General features: G+C 36.6%; 1 protein-coding gene across 3 annotated transcripts in view; it reads right to left on the bottom strand.

Annotated features, from left to right (window-relative positions):
• The window catches only part of LOC105469844 (fibroblast growth factor 14), a 681,850-nt gene that overhangs the window by 540,088 nt on the left and 119,887 nt on the right, over window positions 1–21,875 (bottom strand). The gene's annotated exons all lie outside the window — the stretch shown is intronic.

Here is a 21,875-nt window from a genome sequence, read left to right as displayed (position 1 = left end):
TCCCATAACATGTGGAAATTATGGGAACTACAATTCAAGGTAAGATTTGGGTGGGGACACAGCCAAATGACATCAAGCTGGGAGCACAGCAGCAGCTTCAGCCCACATATGAGGGACTAGCCATTTGTACTGTGCCCCACCCACCAATGAGGCCAGGAGGCCAAGCGACTGTGGAGGTTGCCTGCCTCCACCCCTCTTGCTTGCCCAAGCTGCTGTGTCCTTTCCTCTGCCACAATTGGCAGAGGAACTCTGTCTTAGTTCCCTTTTGGGACTGCCTCACCCTAGACACTGGCCTGCCTAGGACTCTGGGAGCTTGGGATTGCTTGCCAAATCCCTACATGAGTGTTGATTTCTTGCCCCCATACTTTCAGTCTGGGGACTGGACCCCATGAGAAGAATATGACAGTAGACAGGTCGTTCCGCCATCCCTGAGCCCAAGTTCCCTAGAATGATAGCCATCTCCAGGGATCACTGATTCCACCTACTGTGCTGTGAGTAATGTCAGAGGAGCTGCACATGAGCTTTGTGAGAGATGTGCTCTTGATTTCATTAACTGAATGAGGAACATACAAATAATAATGTAAAAAAGTCAGGATCTCTTAAGCAGGTTTGGGACAAATACCATTCAAGTAAAACTAACGTGAAAAGTAAACACAGACCTTTACAATGGGGAGCTGATAAGCCGGTGATCCATGGTTGGACTTCAGGGGCTTTTTATGCCTCCCAGGAAGTTAATAGATAGTTTTACCTGTATGTGCATTTTTTCTAGAGAAAATTTTAATATTCTCAAAAAGAACATGATTTGAAAAAGTTAGAAATCATCTCCTCATTCACCTGCTCATTTTGTGAAGGGCACTACCATGGCACAAAGAGGCTGTCCTGAAATGTGAACATCATGATCTTACTCCTCTGTGGAAAGACTTCAGTGGCTCCCACCACTCTCCAGATGAGATCCAAAGCATGACATGCTAGGCAGCGTGCGGCTCTGGCCTCAGCTCACCCCTCCAGGTCCATGCCCACCACTCATCAACACACCTGCCCTGTGGACACAAACTGAGCCCCTCACAGCTCCTAAACAGACCACACTCCCTTTGTGAGCACATCCCCACCCCCAGCTATCTCTCCTAAATGATTTTATTTTTCTGGTTTTTTGTTTTGTTTTGTTTTTTGAAACAGAGTCTCATTCTATGTTGTTCATCCAACATCCCTTCGCGTATAAAAACTTCCCTGACTGCAACCTTGGTTCTCCAATCCCTGTTAGGTGATACTCCTCCTTGTTTTTGTAGATACTCACGTCCACCTGTCTCATAGCATATACCTCATCCCACTATCATGGTGCATTTGTTTCTCTCTGGATTTATCGCCCCTGTGGGAGCCTTCCCCCCATTGACTCTTTGCTCTATCAAGGTAGGATGTTTTTACCTCACATTTCCCAGAAGCCAGCATAGCACCTAGAAGATTCTAGGTTCTCCACATATGTTTTTTATACGAAGAACAAACGAAGCTGAGTTATGGATCAAGGTAAGGCACCGAACATCCCATACTAGCCCAAGATGCCACATAGCTAGTCTGTGATAGAGCCAGAAGTAGGAATCTGCCTCTGATTCCAGTAACTATTTCTATGACACCCATTGCTTTATATCTTTGCTCTGGAAAAAAGCAGGAGCATTTTTTTCTGCATCTTTTAAAAACGTAAGTATAAATACTACGTCTTCAGTCCTCACCAGACAGAGGGAGCTGTTTCCCACGTTCCTGACCCCCTTTCAGGAGATTCATAATTTGCATGTTGGTTAAGGTTGAGCACATCACTAGCGAAGCCCTTGATCTTCAGGCAAGAAAGAGAGAGGAGGAGGAGGAGTCAGAAAAGAAGAAAAAGAGAAGGGGGAGGAGAAGGAGGAGGAGAGAAGAAAAGAAGGGGGAGGAGGGGAGGAGAGAATAATTTTACGTAAATTTTCCTTGGGACAGAGTTGAAATCTAGTTATCTTTTGAATGGGTAACTGTACTCAAATTCTCAGATATTTCTATCTAAAGTTAAAACTAAATCTCAAGTTGCCTCAAGTAAAAATTAGATCAGTTCACCATTGATCTTGGAAACCCAACCACGCTTTTTTTTACTGGAAGTTTGTTTCAGTATCAAATGAAGATTGAGGATCAAATGCAGTGGAGAGCAAAGCAATGCCCTCCAGGCACTGACATGGCAGCATTTCAGACTGCTGGGCTCCCTAGAGCCTCTCTGTGCTGAGCTTTCCTGATGGTTCCATGGGGAGTATCAGCAATTGCTGTTTTGATTTCCTCTGCAAACCTGCAGCTGCTTCTCTTCTCCAATTCACTACAACATGCTAATAGGATGACTAGAGAGACAACTTTGCTATCTCTATCACATTGACTCCTGTTCATTTGCTGTAACATGCCAAGAAGCAAAACAGGCATCAGGATCAAGGGAAAACTAACTGGCCATGTTTTAAGACATTCTATAAATGGACTGAGTTTGCCTTTAGAACTTTTATCCTATCCAGCAACTTGCAGTACACACCCAGTGTAGCCTGCTCGCTCTCACCTCCTTCTTGTGAGACATACTGTTCCCGTGCCTAAAGTGTTCTTCCTTGCCCTATCCCCTTCTCTGAATGACGCCTATTATACCATGTGTCTCAACAGAGAAGTTACTTACCAGCGCCTTTCCTAACTCCTCCAGAGAAGTACTCCCATTGTGCCCGCTATTGTTGCCACCTCTTTCCCTGCCCCTGTCCCAGAAAATTGTCAGCTACCTGGGGGAAGAAACTGTGTCCATAGGAGACACTCAGATACCCAAAAAGTGAATAACTGAAATGGTTTCATCTGAACAGATTCATGTCATTTTATTTTAGATCAGTGTCTACAAAAAATGACATCAGGCCCCAGTAAGGGCAAAAAGATCATGGGATCCTAGTAAGATCCACTCGGACTGTCTGACAATTAGGATAAAACAAGGCACCAAAAACAAAGGAGAAGTTTTGTAAGAAGCAATTAGATAATTTTGGAAAATATTTAAGGAGCTTTACCTTTAGCTTCTTGGGTGTTACAAATTTTAATTCAGCTTGGCTGGATGTCATAGAAGAAAATCGTTGAGACATTTAAACCAATAGCAAAGCTACCAGCTTTAAAGAAATGGGAAAAAATGAAAGTAAATGAAAACCAATGTGAATGTAGCATCTTTAAAGAATTATAAATTAGCTGGAAGCAGCATCCAAATAGCAGTTCCCAAGATGTCACTATGTAATTATAGCTCATCAGCACATGTCTTGCATATTCCAAAATAACCCGTTATACTACCCTCTCTTTCCCAAACTGGGGAAGGAAAGATGACAGCAGGCCTCAGAAATAATGACTAAATGGTTCCTTTCTAACAAGGGTGGCTATCAGCTTTGAGTGTCCAATGTCTTCTATAAAAATACATCACACATAAGGAAATATAAAAGCACATTCCTAGAATTCAAATTAAACAGTCTAATTTTCAAAGACTTTCATAAGTTTTTAAAGACAAAATTTTTCCTATTGAATTTTAAATAAAGAAGAAAGTATTACCCTAAAAATAAAATAGGGCATACCCAGTAGGTTTTGTTGAGCTGGGCATATGTAGGAGTCTTTTTGCCCATGGCCTCTTTGGTGTGATCACCCAAAATGCTTGACAGATGGGATGCATGGCTTCATTAGCAACTGTATCAGGATGCATGGAGAAAGGGGGCCCATTGAAGTTGAGTGTTTGGCTACGTGATTCTTCCTGGAAGCAGCAGGCTTGTGGATTCACTCAGTACTAGTTGTGGCTGAGGGCAGGGCAAATTCCACTGAGCAAACAGATGTGAATGTTATAAAGCAGATGCTGATTTTTGGTATCACATTATTGGGAAAATTTTTTTTTCATGGATAGAACAAGAAACATTTGTACTGTTTTTACTCTAATAGATGCTAAAAATAAAATATTTTAAGGTTATAACACTTAAACATTTTAAGTGCTTAAGATGAAATATTTAGGTATTTAGGTTAAAACACTCTAAAGCTTTTCAGAAGCAAACGTTTGCTATCTACAACGGAAATAAAAATTCAGAATCATTATTTCATACCTACTGTTGCTTGGACCTCCCTTTCAACCAATCAAACTTAAAAGGAAAAATCACTTTTTATTTCATGCTCACTCTGTTCCCCTGTGTGAGGAACTTTATCAAGAAAAACTGGTGCTACAATTCCTATCACTGAGACCCTTCTAACCTTGTTGTTCCTTGGTGGGTAAATGTTTATATTAAAAAGTCATTCTAAAATTCCTAGCAGGAGTAATTATTATGATAGATTTTCAAGTATAAATGTAGCTCTAAAAAATCCATGCACATATCTGTTACATTATGTAATAATGATCCAATATAGCCAAGTAAAGCCAAAATTTAGCACCTACTAACAGGTAAGCATTACGTTAGGCGGTGGATTCTCAATGGTTGAATAACACACTTTCATTGATATTTGGACTTTTTATGAAGCCCACAGTAGTTCATGTTTACCTTTATTTTATTGCTTTTATTTCGATACTTTTATTTAATGTCATCTCAGAAGTCAGTGCTTGATTGATTTTTATTTGAACAAAAGGTCTCACGTATTTATTACTGAACCCAGCAAACCAACACGTTCATAACAGATTCAGATAGAAAAAAATATATTCCCAACAAAATATGTCCAACTCTCCAGATAGTGGTGACATTTTCATTTTGATATGGCAATATGGTTGCGACCCCCAGACAGCATAAATGTGTGTGCCGTCTCATGTGCAATTCCGTATAGACCCAGTTTGGTTCTTGGCCAATGTCTCCTTTTGGAGTTGTACCTGATTTTATTACCAGTTTTCTTCTGAATCCACTGGGGAATGGGATCATTTTGCTTTTGTTTCTTGGCCAGGAATCACTTAATCCTAAAAGTCTTGTGAGAAGACATGGCGAGAAGCGGAGTCAAGCACACACCACGATGGCACAGAAAGGATGATTTATTTATTTATTTATTTATTTATTTTTTTTTATTTTTTTTTTTTTGAGACGGAGTCTCACTCTGTCCCCCTTGCTGGAGTGCAGTGGCCGGATCTCAGCTCACTGCAAGCTCCGCCTCCCGGGTTCAGGCCATTCTCCTGCCTCAGCCTCCCGAGTAGCTGGGACTACAGGCGCCCGCCACCTCGCCCGGCTAGTTTTTTTGTATTTTTTAGTAGAGACGGGGTTTCACTGTGTTAGCCAGGATGGTCTCGATCTCCTGACCTCGTGATCCACCCGTCTCGGCCTCCCAAAGTGCTGGGATTACAGGCTTGAGCCACCGCGCCCGGCCCTGATTTATTTTTTTAAAGAGCAGATTTTATAGGATATTTCTTTGAACTTTAGTAAGGTGGACTTGCTGTCATTTTAAAGATGGAGAAATGGAAAAAAAAAAAGATGGAGAAATGGAGTAGTAGGCAGTGAAAAATTATGTAGTATTATAATTTGATGAATAGGACAAAGACTCAGTCTCAAGTCCTAAGGGTTTATATAATACCACATTTTCTTCTTCATTCCTTAAACACATGAGAGGCACCTCCAATAGAGACAGTACCTATTGTGCATGAAGATTAGAGAGAGATTATGAAGTAATTCAATACCAATATTCTCATTTTATGTCAACTTTTACAAAAACATATACTTAACTCACTTTGTATATATCAGAATTACTAATTTAGGCTCTATGTATTTTCATGGACTATAATATAATTTTGTTTTAAATAATGTTAGTACAGATAAAAATATTTCTAGTACCATATTTCTGGACATAATTCACATTGCTTTTAGTTCGTGCAGAATTGCTACAAATCAGAATTTGTTTAAGAAGTGACCTAGAGGGAAAATCAGAATAAACACTCTTAGACAGTGAAATAATTCACTCTCTGGTATATGGCTCTGTTTAAGGTATTTGAAAGGCCAAATATAAGAACCAGGGGGAAAAAGTTGATTGACATTTAGGGGCAGAATCAATTTGAAACTTTAGTCTTTCCAAACTGGCTGCATATCACAATCACCATGTGAGGGGTGAGGGCTTAGATAATCTTTCCAAATCGAGAACCCCTAGAGGTTTTCTCTTTCCTTTTTTTTTCTTTTTTTTTTTTTTTGGCATATCTGAGATAATCCTAATAATTTGTATTTTTAAAAGAATTTCTATGTACTTCTGAGGTATAATAAATTTGGGAAACCAATTTTAGATGAATTGAGATCAAAGCTGTTTGAATCATAGCTCTGTCATTTGCCAGTTTTGAGAGTTGGAGAAACAATTTAAGACTCATGATATTCATCTATAAAAATGAAGCAAAATAGACCTTTCTTATGAGATTTATACCAGGATTACAAAGGACAATGAAATGCTGAACACTGACACCAACGCAAAGTTGAGGCTCAAAAAAAATTTGCATTATTTGCTCCTTCTCCATAAAATTAGCATCTACTATTGACGTGGAAAGCATGAAATATATAAAGCATGAAAACTGGCCAAAAAAAAAAAGTTCTGACCATTTCAGCTGATTGAGTTACATGGCCATTAAATTGTCTGTGTTTTTTCTAGGACAATATCAGACACTTAAAGCATATTTCTACAAACCAAGTAAGTCTAAGGGCTTCATTTTGTCCTGTACGATTTGGGGTTCTAGCAGAAAATAACACATTTCTTGTTGAGTAGGGAGTTTATAAAGGAATTATTTACGAGTCTATACAGGTTGTACAGAAACCACAAAGGATAGTAACACTATCTGGGAGCTAAAGATGGTGGGGGGCTAAAACACCTGAGTCAAAAAGGGTAAGAGGGGAGTGGTTATTTAAACCTGGAATCAGGGAAGGATCTCAGAGGAACCATGACCTATTGTCAAATGACACAGTTGGTCCACAGTGACTGTCAGGAAGAGGGTATTAGGACAAAATCCCCAATCTCACTCTTCTCCTGCTAGTTGCTTGATCATGCAGCCCATTCGCCAAAGGTCAAGGTCAGTCTCCCAGGGCACAGCACGGGATGGAGAAGAGCTGACAATAGATAGGAAGAGGAAATCGGAGGCATCCCATGTAAGTCCTATGTCATTCTGTATCATAAAGAAACACAGTCCTTCATCCCAAAGTAATTAAAAATAGTTCTAACACATACTTGTATCTTTTGAAAATATTAAAAGAAATTCAATTCATAAAGAAAAAACACAAATTTAAAATGTCTTTTCTCTCTTTTTAACTTGGCCTCTCTCTTCCTTTTTCATTCTCATCCTCCATCAAAACTTTCCTCCAAAATGAGGTCTCCACTGCCCTTTATTTCTCCATTATGTTTTTGTGTAAGTAAATTTTGGCTCTTTCTGGTATAAACTTCTTAACTCTCCATATCCATTTCTGCCTCGCAAACGCTCAGAAACAGAACTGCCAGGTTCATTATCTCTTTTAGCAAACATGACGGAAGGTGAGGATAAATGGAAGTAATTGCAAGCACGGACACACTGATACGCACTATTGTCAATCTCCAACAGACTTGGTGAAAAATCAGAGCTCATCCGAAGACAACTCAAGCAAAGAGCAGAATCTATTATGGTCTTCTATAAGCCATGACTTCGGGTTTTTTCCATGTGGAAAAATGGAAGTGTTTTTCCATATGTAAAATGTAAATATTGACTGTACCTGATACTTGCATTAGAATTGGTAGCTTTCCAAATTTTCATGTCTTATTCTGTTTGCTTCCCACAAAATAGCCTTGTGAGGTAAGTAGCAATTTTTATCCCCTTAAGACTGAGAAAAATTTAATGACTAAATAGAAGAATCACAGCTGGTAAGTGAAGAAATCAAAATTAGAATTCCAGAATACATTTGTCCCTAAGAACTGAAAACACTTTACCTAAGAATTGAAAACACTGAAGTGTTTTCTTTTTCAAAAAAAAAAAAATTTTTAATTGATGCAAATGTTTACTTTGATTACTTTATTTTGAAGCATACTAATGGAGATTTCTTGTAAAATATAAGAAGAAAAAAATATTTGTTTACTTCCTACATTGTAATTTAAAACATTGATTAAAATAATTAAGAATTAGATAAAAGTATGATTGCAATGAAATTGGGAAGCTATGACAACCCCACAAAAAAAGACAAAGAAGACTATTGCAAAATACAATTGAATTGATACAAAATGAGAGAAAAAATAAGGGACAACTCATCTCTCTAGATCTTGACCAAGATGCAGATTTCTTAAAAGTAACTGGTAATTAGTGATCCTTTACTTAGGGTGAGAAAACGTAGGCTTAACTTCTACTTCCCAGAGCAGTAGAAGAGGCTGACTAGAGGTGAATGACAAATATTGGCCATTTTTGTTTTTGTTTTTGTTTTTCCCATTAAAACTCCTGACACCAAGAAACTGCCAAAGATGGAGTTAGATGGAGTTAGAAGAGCTGAAGAGGAACCTCCCTCTTTGTAATTGCATACCAAGGTCACCAGATCTTAGAGTGATAAGTCAACTCTAAATTACAAAAGTAAAACGTGTAATTTAAACATCCAATTACAACAAGCCTAATCCTCTTTGTGGGTGATCTGCTCATCTCAAAGAGAGAATACAGGAGGGAGAGAAAGAATCAAAGATCAGATAAATACCACATTTTGTAAAAGAATTGCTCCCAACAAGCAGAACCAAATTTATATCAAATGATATTCTTAAAGAATCTAAAGAAAACATGTAACATGGACCATGGATTCTGGGTGAAGAATTTTAAAAAGATATTAAATATATAAAAGAGGGATCAAAGATAACAGAGATAAAACATGAACTCACCAATTTCAGAAAATAAATTGAAAATATCTGTATAGTCATTTTTCAGATGAAAACTACACTTAAAAAAGAAAAGAATGGAATATATACTGCTGAAACCAGTAAGAAGCAAATTACACAAAAATAAAGGAATAAACATATAAACTCACTGGAGACAGAAAACAATAGTTAACGGAAGACAAAAAGTGACCAAATAGTCAAAATTGATATTCTTGAAGAAAACAAACAAAAACAAAGAAACAGGCAAAGGCTCAATGGTTTAACAAAAGAAGTCTTTCTTGAAATAAAAAAATGATGAAGTTAAAGAATCACACTGTGTTTACAAAGAAATGATGTGGAACGTTAACTGAAGATTCTAGTGAAGTTACTGGACCTTAAGACAAAAGATAAACTTTCTATTCAAAACTATTGGGTTAGAATTATGCCCATGAGCCAGATGACTGATTTCGGGTTCAACCACGCCCTAGTAGGGGCGCTTCTCAATGAAGGGATCTGAGACTTCTCCCTCTTTGTGCCTCCAGCACTGAACAGTGTGCTTGGCACAGTGTGGTGGAGAAAAAGCAAATTGGGAGCATTTCAGACATCAACTTCCAATGACCAATGCAGTGGAGAAATGCTGGCAAAATTCTAACAGAAAAAATATATGACTCATACATTGAATACTCAGCCAAGATTTTTCAGTCAAGTATATAGACAAAAATAATATATTTTTTGGAATATTCAAGGACATATGAAATATATTGGCCATTTTTAAAGTTATGCATCATACATGTAAAGGATATATGTATCATATCTAGGGTTATATATATGGCTATATATATACATGGAGAGAGAGAGAAAGATATCTTCAAGCAAGAGATAAATTTAAATAATGTGTTCCCTATAAAGGATGAGTGCTAGTGCTAGATCAATATAAATGAAAAACTAGATTTAAATAAACAAGATAATTATGGTTACAGAACAGAATGTAAATGTTACAATCCTTGATATTTTACAATCATGTAAAGTACTAAAATTAGGGGGTAAAGGAAAATACAAACATAGTAATTTCTAAGTTTCAAAGCAGACAGACATTGTACAAAGTTTATAATCAAAAAATAGTTATTCAAATGTATTATCTAAAGATATTGAGAAAACTACTAAAAGAAGCTGGTTAGTTTAGCTGACATTTTTCACGCCTCAAAAAATACAAAGAAAAAAGAGTATATTCTATTTAGCTATAAACAGATAAGAAGGAAACAATAAATCATGAAATACAATCTTCTAAGACATCAGAATAGGACCACACACATTTATGAAATCAATAAATGTAAACGGAATAAAATTTACTCTGAATAGAAAAGCTGCCATAATAGTGAAAAACTTACCCTTAAGGACACAAAAATGTGAGCACTTTGAGGACAAAGTCTTGGTCTTTGTTCACCATTGTCTCCGTGACATCCAACACAAGTCCAAGCACACTGCAGGCACTTGGTATCATTGACTAACTCACTAAGGTTAGTGAAATAGTTCATAATAATCCACACAAATAATGTGTAATTATAAAAAACTTTTTCCTTATTGTAAAAAACAATAAGGAAGATCTAAAAATGACTGATGTGAACATTTTTGCATGATAATTTTGGTGAAAATGCCGCAGAATAATGTTATACTATGATATCATTTGAGTAAAACCAAAATATATAGATACTATATAAAAGTTATGTAAGTTATAACACATTATATACATATATAATGTTGTAGATACAGGAAAACGTCTAGATTAATATATGCAGATACATATGAAAATCTCAATAGAGTTTCTAATAAAGGAAACCAGGGACGATGGGAGAAAGAGAATTTCACTTCTTATTTCTGACCTGTTATATTTTAATTTTATATGATGAATGTGATTTTATAATTTAAATCATATAAATCAAAACTTAATAAAGACTACAGATGTTACCCGGAAATTTCCAGTCAAAAATTTATTTCCATCAAAAGACTGACTAATCTTTTGATAAGTCTAATGATAAGCTCACCATGGCAACCAATTTTATCTGCCTCTATAAGAAGATCATTCAATAGATTACTAAGAAGATAGAAATGTTATTTATGCTGGCAAAATAATATTTATATTGTGTAGCATATCACCTAACAATTAGCAATCTAGAGAGATACAACTTTCTCATTAAATGGTGAAGTAACATTCAACTGAGAAAAACATAATTCAAGCTTAATGTTTGGGTGATACAGAAAAATGTGGTCTGAAACAGGCAGTGAATGACTTGTTAGGCACAAATATTGGAAAAGTGAAAAACAGTTCATCAGGAAAAGCAAAAGTCACGAAGTCCTAGGTGGAGACCAACTGGACATATGCGAATTCAATAGTCAAGGCAATTTCTGCTAATATACCACAATTTTCACAATCAGCAATAGACTATAGTTGTAAAACAAAGTTATTTGTGTTAACTCTGAAGGTGTCTCTCAGCATGGATAGCACAGGCAGATTGGGGAAGACCATAAAAAGCATAATTCTACTTTTAATATTAGGTGGGCTATTATATAAAGAATGGTGATAACTGTTTGTCATCTCCTATAAAAACAGGATTAAGAAAAATTATATGTTAGAAAATTTTATTCACATGTAGTAGGGATGTGGTGAATTTCTTGGGCAAGTTAAATTATCACCCTGGCAATCTTTATTTTATTTTATTTTATTTTATTTTGTATTTTATTATATTATATTTTATTTTAGGGATGGAGTCTCAGTACGTTGCCCAAGCTGGCCTTGAACTCCTGGGTTCCAGTTATCCTCCCGTCTCAGCCTCCTGAGTAGCTAGGACTGCCAGGCATGTGCCATCACACCCAGCTCCACCCTGGCAATCTTAAACAAAAGTTGATGGAAGTCAGATGTGGTGGCACACACCTGTAATCCCTGCTACTCTGGAGAATGAGGCAGGGGGATCGCTTGAGCCTAGGAGTTCAAGGCCAGCCTGGGCAACATAGTGAGATTGACCCTTTAAAAAAAAAAAAAAAAAGTCAGAAACTAGTGGATAGATACCATCTGTTTGGAAGGCCTGGTTATGATGGTTTCCACAAGCTAGGGGCCTGACCAGGAGCTGTGCATCTCACCATGCCCGAGTCGAGTTGCTGCTCAAAGGCAGGGACCAGTTTTTTTCCATTATTTCACCGGTACCTAATATTGTGCCTGAGCTAGTTTTAAAAAATTCTCCGGTCTTAAATTTTTATAATTTAAAATAGAATTAATCTGTCATCTGACAATAAAGTTGTAAAATTTTAAGTAAAATGATGTTATAATAGTATTATGTGCTGCTTCAAGAAAATATGAAACATTCAGGAAAAAAAATAAAAGAACTGTATTCCTTCACTTAGAAACATCCACATAGTAAATGTCTTTCATCTCTCTCTCTCTCTCTGTGTGTGTGTGTGTGTGTGTGTCTAAGGTATTTCATATACTTTAAGCGTAAACATAATTTTTACTCTGATTTTTATTCTCTATTGGTAGCATTTCCTATGTTATTGCACAATTTTAATAAGTCATATTTCAAAATCTGTATCATATTACATGAAATGACTTTACCACTGAATCTCAAAACATTTCTCTATAGATAGAAATTTCAGCTATTTTCATTACTGTAACACTTTACCTACTTAGGTTTGTTTTCTTAGGATAGATTCTCAGACACAGAATTACTTACCAAATATATAAAAGCTTTTAAGGATCTTTATACATATTGTCAAACTGCTTGCCAACAATTTACTTTTATAAACAATATAAGTTGAATTTCACTTACATGATTTGAGCTGTGAGCATAAATATATAGACAAGACACATATACATATATATTGTACACTGCATTGCATTTTATGTCTGGGTATTTGTTTTTCCTTCTCACTGAATTGTCTGTTCAAGCTCTTTGTCAATTATGTGTTTGTCTTAACGTTTTTCTTATTTATTATTATGAATTCATGATAGAGTAAATATCTAAGTCCTTTGTCATGTTTGTAGCAACTGATGTTCGGGTATATATTCTGTGTAAAGTGCTTTCAAAATTTGTTGTCAGATAAATCTGATTTAATGCAAGTATCATTGTTACCACTGAAGAAATGCATTAAAGTATTATTTCCTTGCTTATGCTGTTTGCTAAAAGAAATGAATGCATGAACATTTATACAATAAGCAGTTAACATGGTTCTAAAAGGACACAGTTCCTGTATTCATATTAGCTAGTTACTCTGCATGCTCCGCAGAGATATTATTGGTTTCATCTTGTTATGTCAAGGAGTGATTTAGTCAATTACCCTTGGTTTTGTAGTAAATACTTATCAGAATTAATATTATGATATATAGTTTTTGGTTAATTTGGTTTTTAGTGAAATTTTTCCTGAAATTAAATTCTGAATCTTTGCCAAATTTTTAACAATTTTTATATCTCATATTGGTTTGCCAGTTCCCCAGCACTCCTTCCTGCAAAATAAAACTCCATCACACTCACCCTTCTCTTCACCATTCTGTCTTATCTATTTGCCGTGTTCCAGTCGCAGCAATTCATGTAATTTTCTCTAAACACTCCATGAACGTTTATAATTCTGAGCCACCCACCTCCATTTTCTGTCCAGAATGCATTTCTGCCCATTTCTCAACATGCCAAACTCCAACCCATCATCAATGGAAACTAAAATCCAATATTATTTCTTCCATGAATTCTTTTGGAAAGCCCCAGATGAGTGAGCTCCTTTGAGTACTCATACCATCTATTTTGGCTCACTGGAGTTAATATCACACTGTGTTTTATTAATTTTCATATGTCCATTTTCCCTACAAGACTATAAGTTTAAATTCCAAATAACTAGTACAGTGTCTGGGTCTGTAATAAATGTTATGAATGACGATCGCTATCATCGAACACTTTTGGGTATCTGTCTGATGTGTGGCCAAGTAGACAGCACGGCAAAAAAGTAATTCCAAAAATTTAATCTTTCCTCTTCTTTCCACCCTGGCTCCCACCTCTGTAGACCAGGTCACCATTGTTTCTCACATGGGCCACGTTGGTAGCCTCCTAACCTAAGTCTCTGCTTCTTCCTTTGCCCCAACCCAATCTTTTTGAAACATACATGTAATCTGTCTCTCCTCTGCAATGGCTTCCATTTGCACAAAAAGTAACACTCAGACTCCTTAGCCTGTCCAGCTGCTCTCCGTGTGCCAACCCTGGCCGTACTTTTTGACTCCCTCCGCTTTGTCCACACTCTCCAGCCACTCTGACTGCTTTCCTTTTCCTCAAACACCCCTTACGTTTTCAGTCCTATAGGCTTTTCACTGACAGTTCTCTCCCCATTTTCCCTCTTTCACCTTATTGGCTTGTTTTTTATTATCATGAAATTTGAGTTTAAATATCACAAACGCAGAGAAGCTTTCCCGGACAACTCAGTCTAATAAACCCCTTTTTCTTTTAATCATTTCACTCTATGTTAGTTCATGCATTTCTTATTGTTTGTTTATTTGACTTTTTTGCTTAAATATTATCATTACTTGTATCTCACCACTGAATGTAAGCTCTAGGATAGAAGAGACCTTGTCCATAATTTTTTTCACCCTTGTAAGTCCAGTGCTTGACACAAAGCAGGTACAAAGTAAATATTCCTAAATGAGGATATGGTGACGGTAGGAACGGTAGTAATAATATCTAACATTTATTGAATGAATATGGCACACAAGATCCTGTCCTAAATACTGTGTATGTGTTAATTTATTTATTTTAAATAAAAATGCATACACACATGAAACTCTGCAGTAGAAATGGTAGTCATTGTCATTATCCCAATTTTACAGATAGGAAAACTGAGGCACAAAGATGTGAAATAACTAGCCCAAGATCATATAGATATTGAGTGATATAGGGCCAGAGTTTGAATTATGTCACACTGACAGGAGACCCAACTTTCTTAACCACTGTACTATGTACATCTCATTTTAAAATAAGGAAAAAAATTCATTGATAAGACTTTTAAAGACAGCTTCAAATGTATTTTAATTTAATAAACAAATATATCTCATGAGTTCAAAGAATATTTTTTAAAAATAAAGCAGGTTAGGTTATCATTGTTGATATCATATCCTATGACATGTCATGAAACAAATAAAAACTAGTTATGTGATAGCTAATTCCAATGTCTGTCCTTAGAAAAAGGCAATGACTTTTCCTTTAGTTGAAGGGAATATAAGGGATATCACCATATTGCATTATTTTGACAAAAACATAGCAACGTTGGACATATGGTGTGGTTCAAGCCCGTGCTGAGTAACTTTTGGACAGGGACACTAAAAAATAGACCTAACCTAGTTAATAATAGCAAACCACTGATCCGTCGACTAATCGTGTTTATAGGAAATAGAATTCACGACAAAAAGAAATAGCAGCATGAGACAGAATTAATCCACAACATGTAATTTCCTTCCTGTGCATAGCCTTCACCAAGAGGAAATCTGAAGACTCGCCACCTGTTCAGAGGTTGGCTTTTCAGAAGATTTGGAATGGCCTACCCTCAAAACGACTAAAGGCATTCATTTATGCCACATGATAAAAATAAGCATTGTGCTTGCTGAAAGGTAAATTTTGTGATCTGAAGAAGAATGAAGTAAAAAATAGTTACATTCTCAAACTTAATTTTAGTAACATTGTGTGTGTACTAATGTAGAACACCTGAAATGTCATAAGCAGAAATTAGTGATTTTTGTTTGTTTAAATGATCAAGCTGTTTTCCTAATTCATAGTAAATGCTTTTCTCCTCTTAAAAATCTTTAATTTATTTTCTCTTTCTACAGATCTGGGAGTTTAGGACCAGCCTGGGCAACATAGTGAGACCCCAGCTAATAATACAAAAATTAGCAGGGTGTGGTGGTGAGTGCCTGTAGTCCCAACTACTTAAAAGGCTGACGTGGGAGAACTGCTTGAGCCCTGGAGCCCTGGAGCCCTGCAGTGAACCATGATTGCACCGCTGTACTCCAACCTGGGAGACAGAGCAAGAGCAAGACCCTGTCTCAAAAAAAAAAAGGAAGAAAGAAGTCTCAAAAAAAAAAAAGAAGAAGAAAAAGAAAGAAAGAAAGAAAGAAAGAAAGAAAGAAAGAAAGAAAGAAAGAAAGAAAGAAAGAAAGAAAGAGAGAGAGAGAGAGAGAGAGAAAGAAAGAAAGAAAGAAAGAAAGAAAGAAAGAAAGAAAGAAAGAAAGAAAGAAAGAAAGAAAGAAAGAAAGAAAGAAAGAAAGAAAGAAAGAAAGAAGAGAGGAAGGAAGGAAGGGAGGAAGGAAGGAAGGAAGGGAGGTAGGAAGGGAGGGAGGAAGGGAGGGAGGGAGGGAGGGGAAGGGGATGGGAGGGGAAGGGAGGGGAGCGAAAAAGAAAAGAAAAAGGAAACTGACAGCAATAGTAGTCACCTCGAGGGGTTTATGGAGAGCTGTAGATACCATGTGGAAAGCTGCTGCCATGTAGCAAATGCTCAATCGCGGATCTGCCATTGCCACTATCCCTTGCCTGTGCCTGGCTACACGTGGGGCTCCCACCGCATTCTGCAATTCCCTGTATCATTCATTCTCTTCAAACATGCTTTTTAGATACTTAATACAATAACATCACTGAATCCCACAGTGAATCCCACATTGGGGCACCTGTACCTCTGAGTGTCAGAAAGATTTTGATTTTTTAAATTTCTATAGGAATGCGGCATGTATCTGTGGCAACCTTGTACAAACTAACTAAAATGTCAAGTTGCTTTCTTTTACTTTGTTTTTTGTTTGTTTGTTTGTTTGTTTTTTGAGACGGAGCCTCTATCTGTCGCCCAGGCTGGAGTGCAGTGGTGCAATCTCGACTCACTGCAACCTCCGCCTCCTGGGTTCACTCCATTCTCCTGCCGAGTAGCTGGGACTACAGGCGCCTGCCACAATGCCCAGCTAATTTTTTGTGTTTTTGGTAGAGACGGGGTTTCACCGGGTTAGCCAGGATGGTCTCGATCTCCTGATCTCATGATCCGCCCACCTCAGCCTCCCAAAGTGCTGGGATTACAGGTGTGAGCCACTGCACCCGGCCTCAAGTTGCTTTCTAATGGATCTGGAATTTTACTACTTATTTATGTGTCCCCTACCCCCACCCACACACACCCGTATTTTAATATTCATGAAAGCAAGGATGCTGTCTCTTTGGATTTTGAATGCTGTGTCCAGCAAAATGCAGGTTGCAGGTGATCAATAAATAAGAAGAATGAAAAGCCAAATTTTCTAAAACATTGCTCAGAACTTCTGATTAACACACATATATATATATTTTAAAGAATGCAGCTTGTTTAGAAAGTTAAAAGCCTGTCAAACAAGGGGTCTAAACCCACACATACACACACACACATACATACATACTAAAAGAAGCCTTTGGCCCTTGGTGGAAGAAATATTGAAAACCAGTGATTTAACCCATATTCTGGTTATGTCTGACTTGGAGTATTCTGTCTTTGATCCTCAGATATGGAATGTAGAAATCATGCCCATATGTCTTGTAACCAATATAGAGTTTTGGTTTTGTTTTTACTCATCGTTATCTAATAAATTACTTACACAATGGTAATAGCATTCAACTCATAAGTATCTATAAAATCCAAAATAACTAAATGTATCTTGATGTTCTGTGAACACATCAGGATCATATTTTGCCTAGGACAGAATCTTAGCATATATTTGAAGCATTTTCTCCTGTATGCATTCAATTATGTCCTATCTTCAGAGCAAATGACAGAGATTAACTATTTTCTCTGCATTTTGACCTTGTGGGTAATACTTCCTGTAATGTCCTGCAGAAGCTACTAATCTGCTAACTGAGATTAGGCAAATCTCTCTCTCTCTCTCTCTCTCTCTCTCTGTCACTCTAAAATTCCAAAGGGGTCATTTTTGTTTTGGTATTTTTATAAATTAAAAAATATGCCAAAATAGTATCTAATAAAGAATTTAAATCATAACGTCTGGACAAGGGGCTATTACATTTTTCTATAACCTCTGAAAATTTGTATTTAAAATTGAACGGATTTCTCTCCTAATCTTTACATCAAACATAACATTTGAAATGTTTGAAAAGTAAAGAAGATGAAAATGAATTTGAAAGTAAAGAGCTAAGTATTCAGCCATAAAGGCATTCCATTGGGAAATAACTTGCCAATAATCTCAATGGCTGACATGGATCCTTGCAAAGAACATTAGATACAGAATCTGGGTCTCAGGCTTTTAGGCGTAATAAACTAGATTTCAGAACACAAATAGGACTTCTAAAGTTCTGTCCTGTGAGTAGTGTGAGTCCAAAGGATTCTGGATCCTCCAAGAAAATACTTCTTCCCAAATGTCACCTCTGCTTAGCTTAGACAACTCAGGCTCCAATTTAACTCCCTCTACAATCTTCCCAAGAGTAGCAAAAAGGAAAAGTTATTTAAAATGAAACATATATACAAGACAGAATGAGACCACTGACTGATCTCAGCAACATAATAATAAAATAAATGTAATTTTAAATTGAGTTTAAGAGCAATGAACAGTAAAAAAACAAACAAAACAAACTTCCCTCATACCTACTTCTTGAGCTACTATCTTACTACTGTAAAGATTAAAGTGGAATTTTACTTTTAGGAAGCATTGTGGGATATGAAATGACTATAAAAGTTAGAGTCATTCCCTATGAAATGGTTTTCAGCAAATTGTTCAGTCTGAGACTTAGTTTTTCCATTAATTAAGTGGAGACTCAAAGTTGGCCTGAGAATTGCATAATTCTGAGATAATATAAGTGAAAACCATTGCACAGATGAAATCTCAGTTAACAGTGCTTTTGTCTTAACTACTGAATAATACTAACTAGAGGCTTCTGGAAATTTCTGTGTTCCTAACTTGGAAATATACATATATATATACACACACATACACACACACACACATATATACACACACACACACACATACATATATATATGCATTATTCATTCATCATTTCTGAAATCAAAAGCACTTCAGCAAAGATCTCTTGAAATCTCCAAACTACTGACATATTTAGTGTATGGAAACTTTCTTAATGTTCATTGCATCTGACACAGGCCATCAAACAGAAATTCTCCAGTTCTGAAAAGATTGTTCACTGTCAGTTCAAAGAATTATTTTTCCTTTTAAGAAGTTTGAAAGCCTTTTGTGCATTAGTCAACTTGCCTACAAAACACACAGGTGTCACAGTATGCATAGTCTTCTTTCTGAAACAGTATAAACAAACTACAAAGAGATGTGTGTTTGAGCCCTCATGTTTTTAGAGAACTTTTTATTCAAGCAACATCTTATGTAAGCGACCAGAAACACAGGAATGATGTGTTTAGTTACTATAATAGCATGACATTTTAAAGTTGACAGTAAAATATGCAAAGAGTTAGAGATTATGAGGCCTCAGTGTTGCAAACAATAATAGGATAAAGTGACTTTGACTAACTTGGTAGTATGTTCACAGGTATTTGTGCTGATGGTCACCTATCTAAAATTAATGGAGGCCAAGATTATGAAGCTAAGGGTGCTTGCTAAAAGCATGTCAACCTAGAAAGATGATGGAAGGGTTAATATGTTGCCTAACTTTTAACATTTTAAATTTTAATTCCTTTATCTGTTCAAATATTTTGTAGATTAATTTTATCAACTGCCACATTACTAGAATATGGCCAATTTTACCCACCTTATTTTTAAACAGATGCCAGAGATTGTGGTTGACGAAACTCTATTTTAGAATGACTATCAAGAAAATCTATTTTAGAAATCACTATTCACTTTATATTCCTATTTAAAACAACTACAGTGTCTCTTTGTTTTAAATCTGCACATTCCTCGTTAATTCTAAAGTTGAGCTTAAGCTGAAAGTTATTCAAAACTTGGAAAACCATGACTCACTGTCCTAAAGGAGAGAATGTCCCTCTCTCAGCTGTCTCTGGGAAGTGTGCAGGGCACTCAGTGCCCTTCCTCCAAGACAAGAGCAGCATGCCGGCCCCACCGCATGCCCACTGGGGTTATGTTGATGATTCCTCATCAGCTTGACTTACCAGCCCAACCTGCAGCCTGGAGACACTATTCCCTTTCCCAGGGGAGGGACCTGGAGGAGCTCCAGGTGGATTGGGAGGCCAGCCCTGGGCTCTGCTCTGCTGCCTCCCATTACCCCGCTGGACAGCATCCCAAGCAGGGGAGGATCCCAGGAGAGGGAAGACTTTTCATAAGCTCAACCATTTACTGGATCTTATTGAGAAAAAAGAAGAAAGCCAACTACTGAACTCCACTTTTTACACTAATTTTAGAGCCATTCAAACCCTTCTCTGCCACATGTTGACATCCACTATAGCGAACCCACAAAAGTGCTCCTGCATTCACTGAGTTCTTAGCCTACTTTTGTAACTGACCTAATTTAATGTGTATTTGTTTAATTTACATCCTTAATATACCCGTTCGAGTCACTGTTACCTGTATTGGACTGCAAATTTTGCACAAATGGGATCATATCTGCTCAATTCACTATGCAAAATGACTGGCCCAAAATCAAATACAAGCTTTAGAGTATATGCTTTTCTCTTGGGCTGACTGTGGTCTTTGAAGAGCCTCATTAAAACCTCATTCAAGGTGGGAGTCCACCTATTATTCAATGGAAGTGGTTCTGCTACCAGCTTCCATAATTGAATTCTAATGAAATAACACAAAATGTAGCTAAAATCCTTTAGATGATCCCACTTACATCCCTAGCCCATTAAAAGAGGCAATGAGTCACAGGCTAAGGTTTCTGAAGAATGCCTTTCTTCACATATGAAAAAACAATGGAGGCCCAGTGAGGTAAAACGGTTTGTGCAGAATTAGAGATGACTGGCATCCATCTCCTGAGGCTCAGGGTTGCCCTTCACAGAGTAAGCAGCGGACAAGCCAAAAACTGGAAAGGTGGCTTCAAGCTAAGGGCAAACAATACAGTGGTATTTACTGACACTAGCCATAGCCATTCCTGAAGTTAGTCTTTTATAAACTCATGCATTTCACTAGCTGATGATGAAACAGAGGGTGATTGAACATAGGTTCAAAATGCATCATTCCCTCTGGAAACAAAATCAAGTTGCTCTAAAACTCAGGCTTTTAGATGTTTGACCCCAAAGGTAAGCATCACTCCACATACATTTTGTGTTTATATATATACATATATAAAAATATATATACAGTGTAATATATATAATCATGTAAAATACATATACACATATATATACACACATTTCATTAAGTTCCAGTGTATGCATTACTCTGAAAAATCCCTCTCTGCTGCTATCATAATGTTCATTTGTTACATTTTAAGACAAATGACTGAAAGCAAACAGCGATTGTGAGAGGGGAAATCAAATTCCATCAAATACAGAAGTCTGGCACCATCTGCCGAGGGTGCAATGATGAAGTATAAACACAGAGCTCATCTTGAGCGTCCCGTAGTGACCTTGCAGAACAGTGCCCAGGAAACGAAGATGATGTGACATATTTTGTGACTTAAATATACCAGTCGGATATAAAAGTCACAAAAAGCAAAGCTAAATATTATATATTTTTGACATGTATGAACTGGATTGTTTTGTTTTAATTTATTTAAATGTTATTTTATGACTATGAAAGTACTGAGAACTAGTGGAAGAAAATTGGAAAAATTAAAAGTTTAAATTACCTGTAATCCCTCCATCAAGAGGTTATTTTTAACATACACCTATATTTTCTTCCAAACCTCTCTATATTTATGTATGTTTGTATAGATAGATAGATAGATAGATAGATAGATAGATAGATAAATGATAGATTTAATAAGGTTTATACAAAGTTTTCATTCTTCTCCCAAGTAATATATTTACATGGAAACATGTTTTATGGAAAACATGGTATTTTAGTAGCTACCATCATACGTAAGCTTATCTGTTAACCATTTCTTATTGTTGAAGGCTCAGGTTATTTCTACCTTTTGGCTACGCTACAACTAGCAAAACTTTAACAAAATGCACGTTATATTTGATCA

Source organism: Macaca nemestrina, chromosome 16 (genome assembly GCF_043159975.1).
Source record: "Macaca nemestrina isolate mMacNem1 chromosome 16, mMacNem.hap1, whole genome shotgun sequence".
Lineage (NCBI taxonomy): Eukaryota > Metazoa > Chordata > Mammalia > Primates > Cercopithecidae > Macaca > Macaca nemestrina.
Note: the sequence above shows the minus strand (reverse complement) of the source record. Positions and strands in the feature narration are given on the sequence as shown.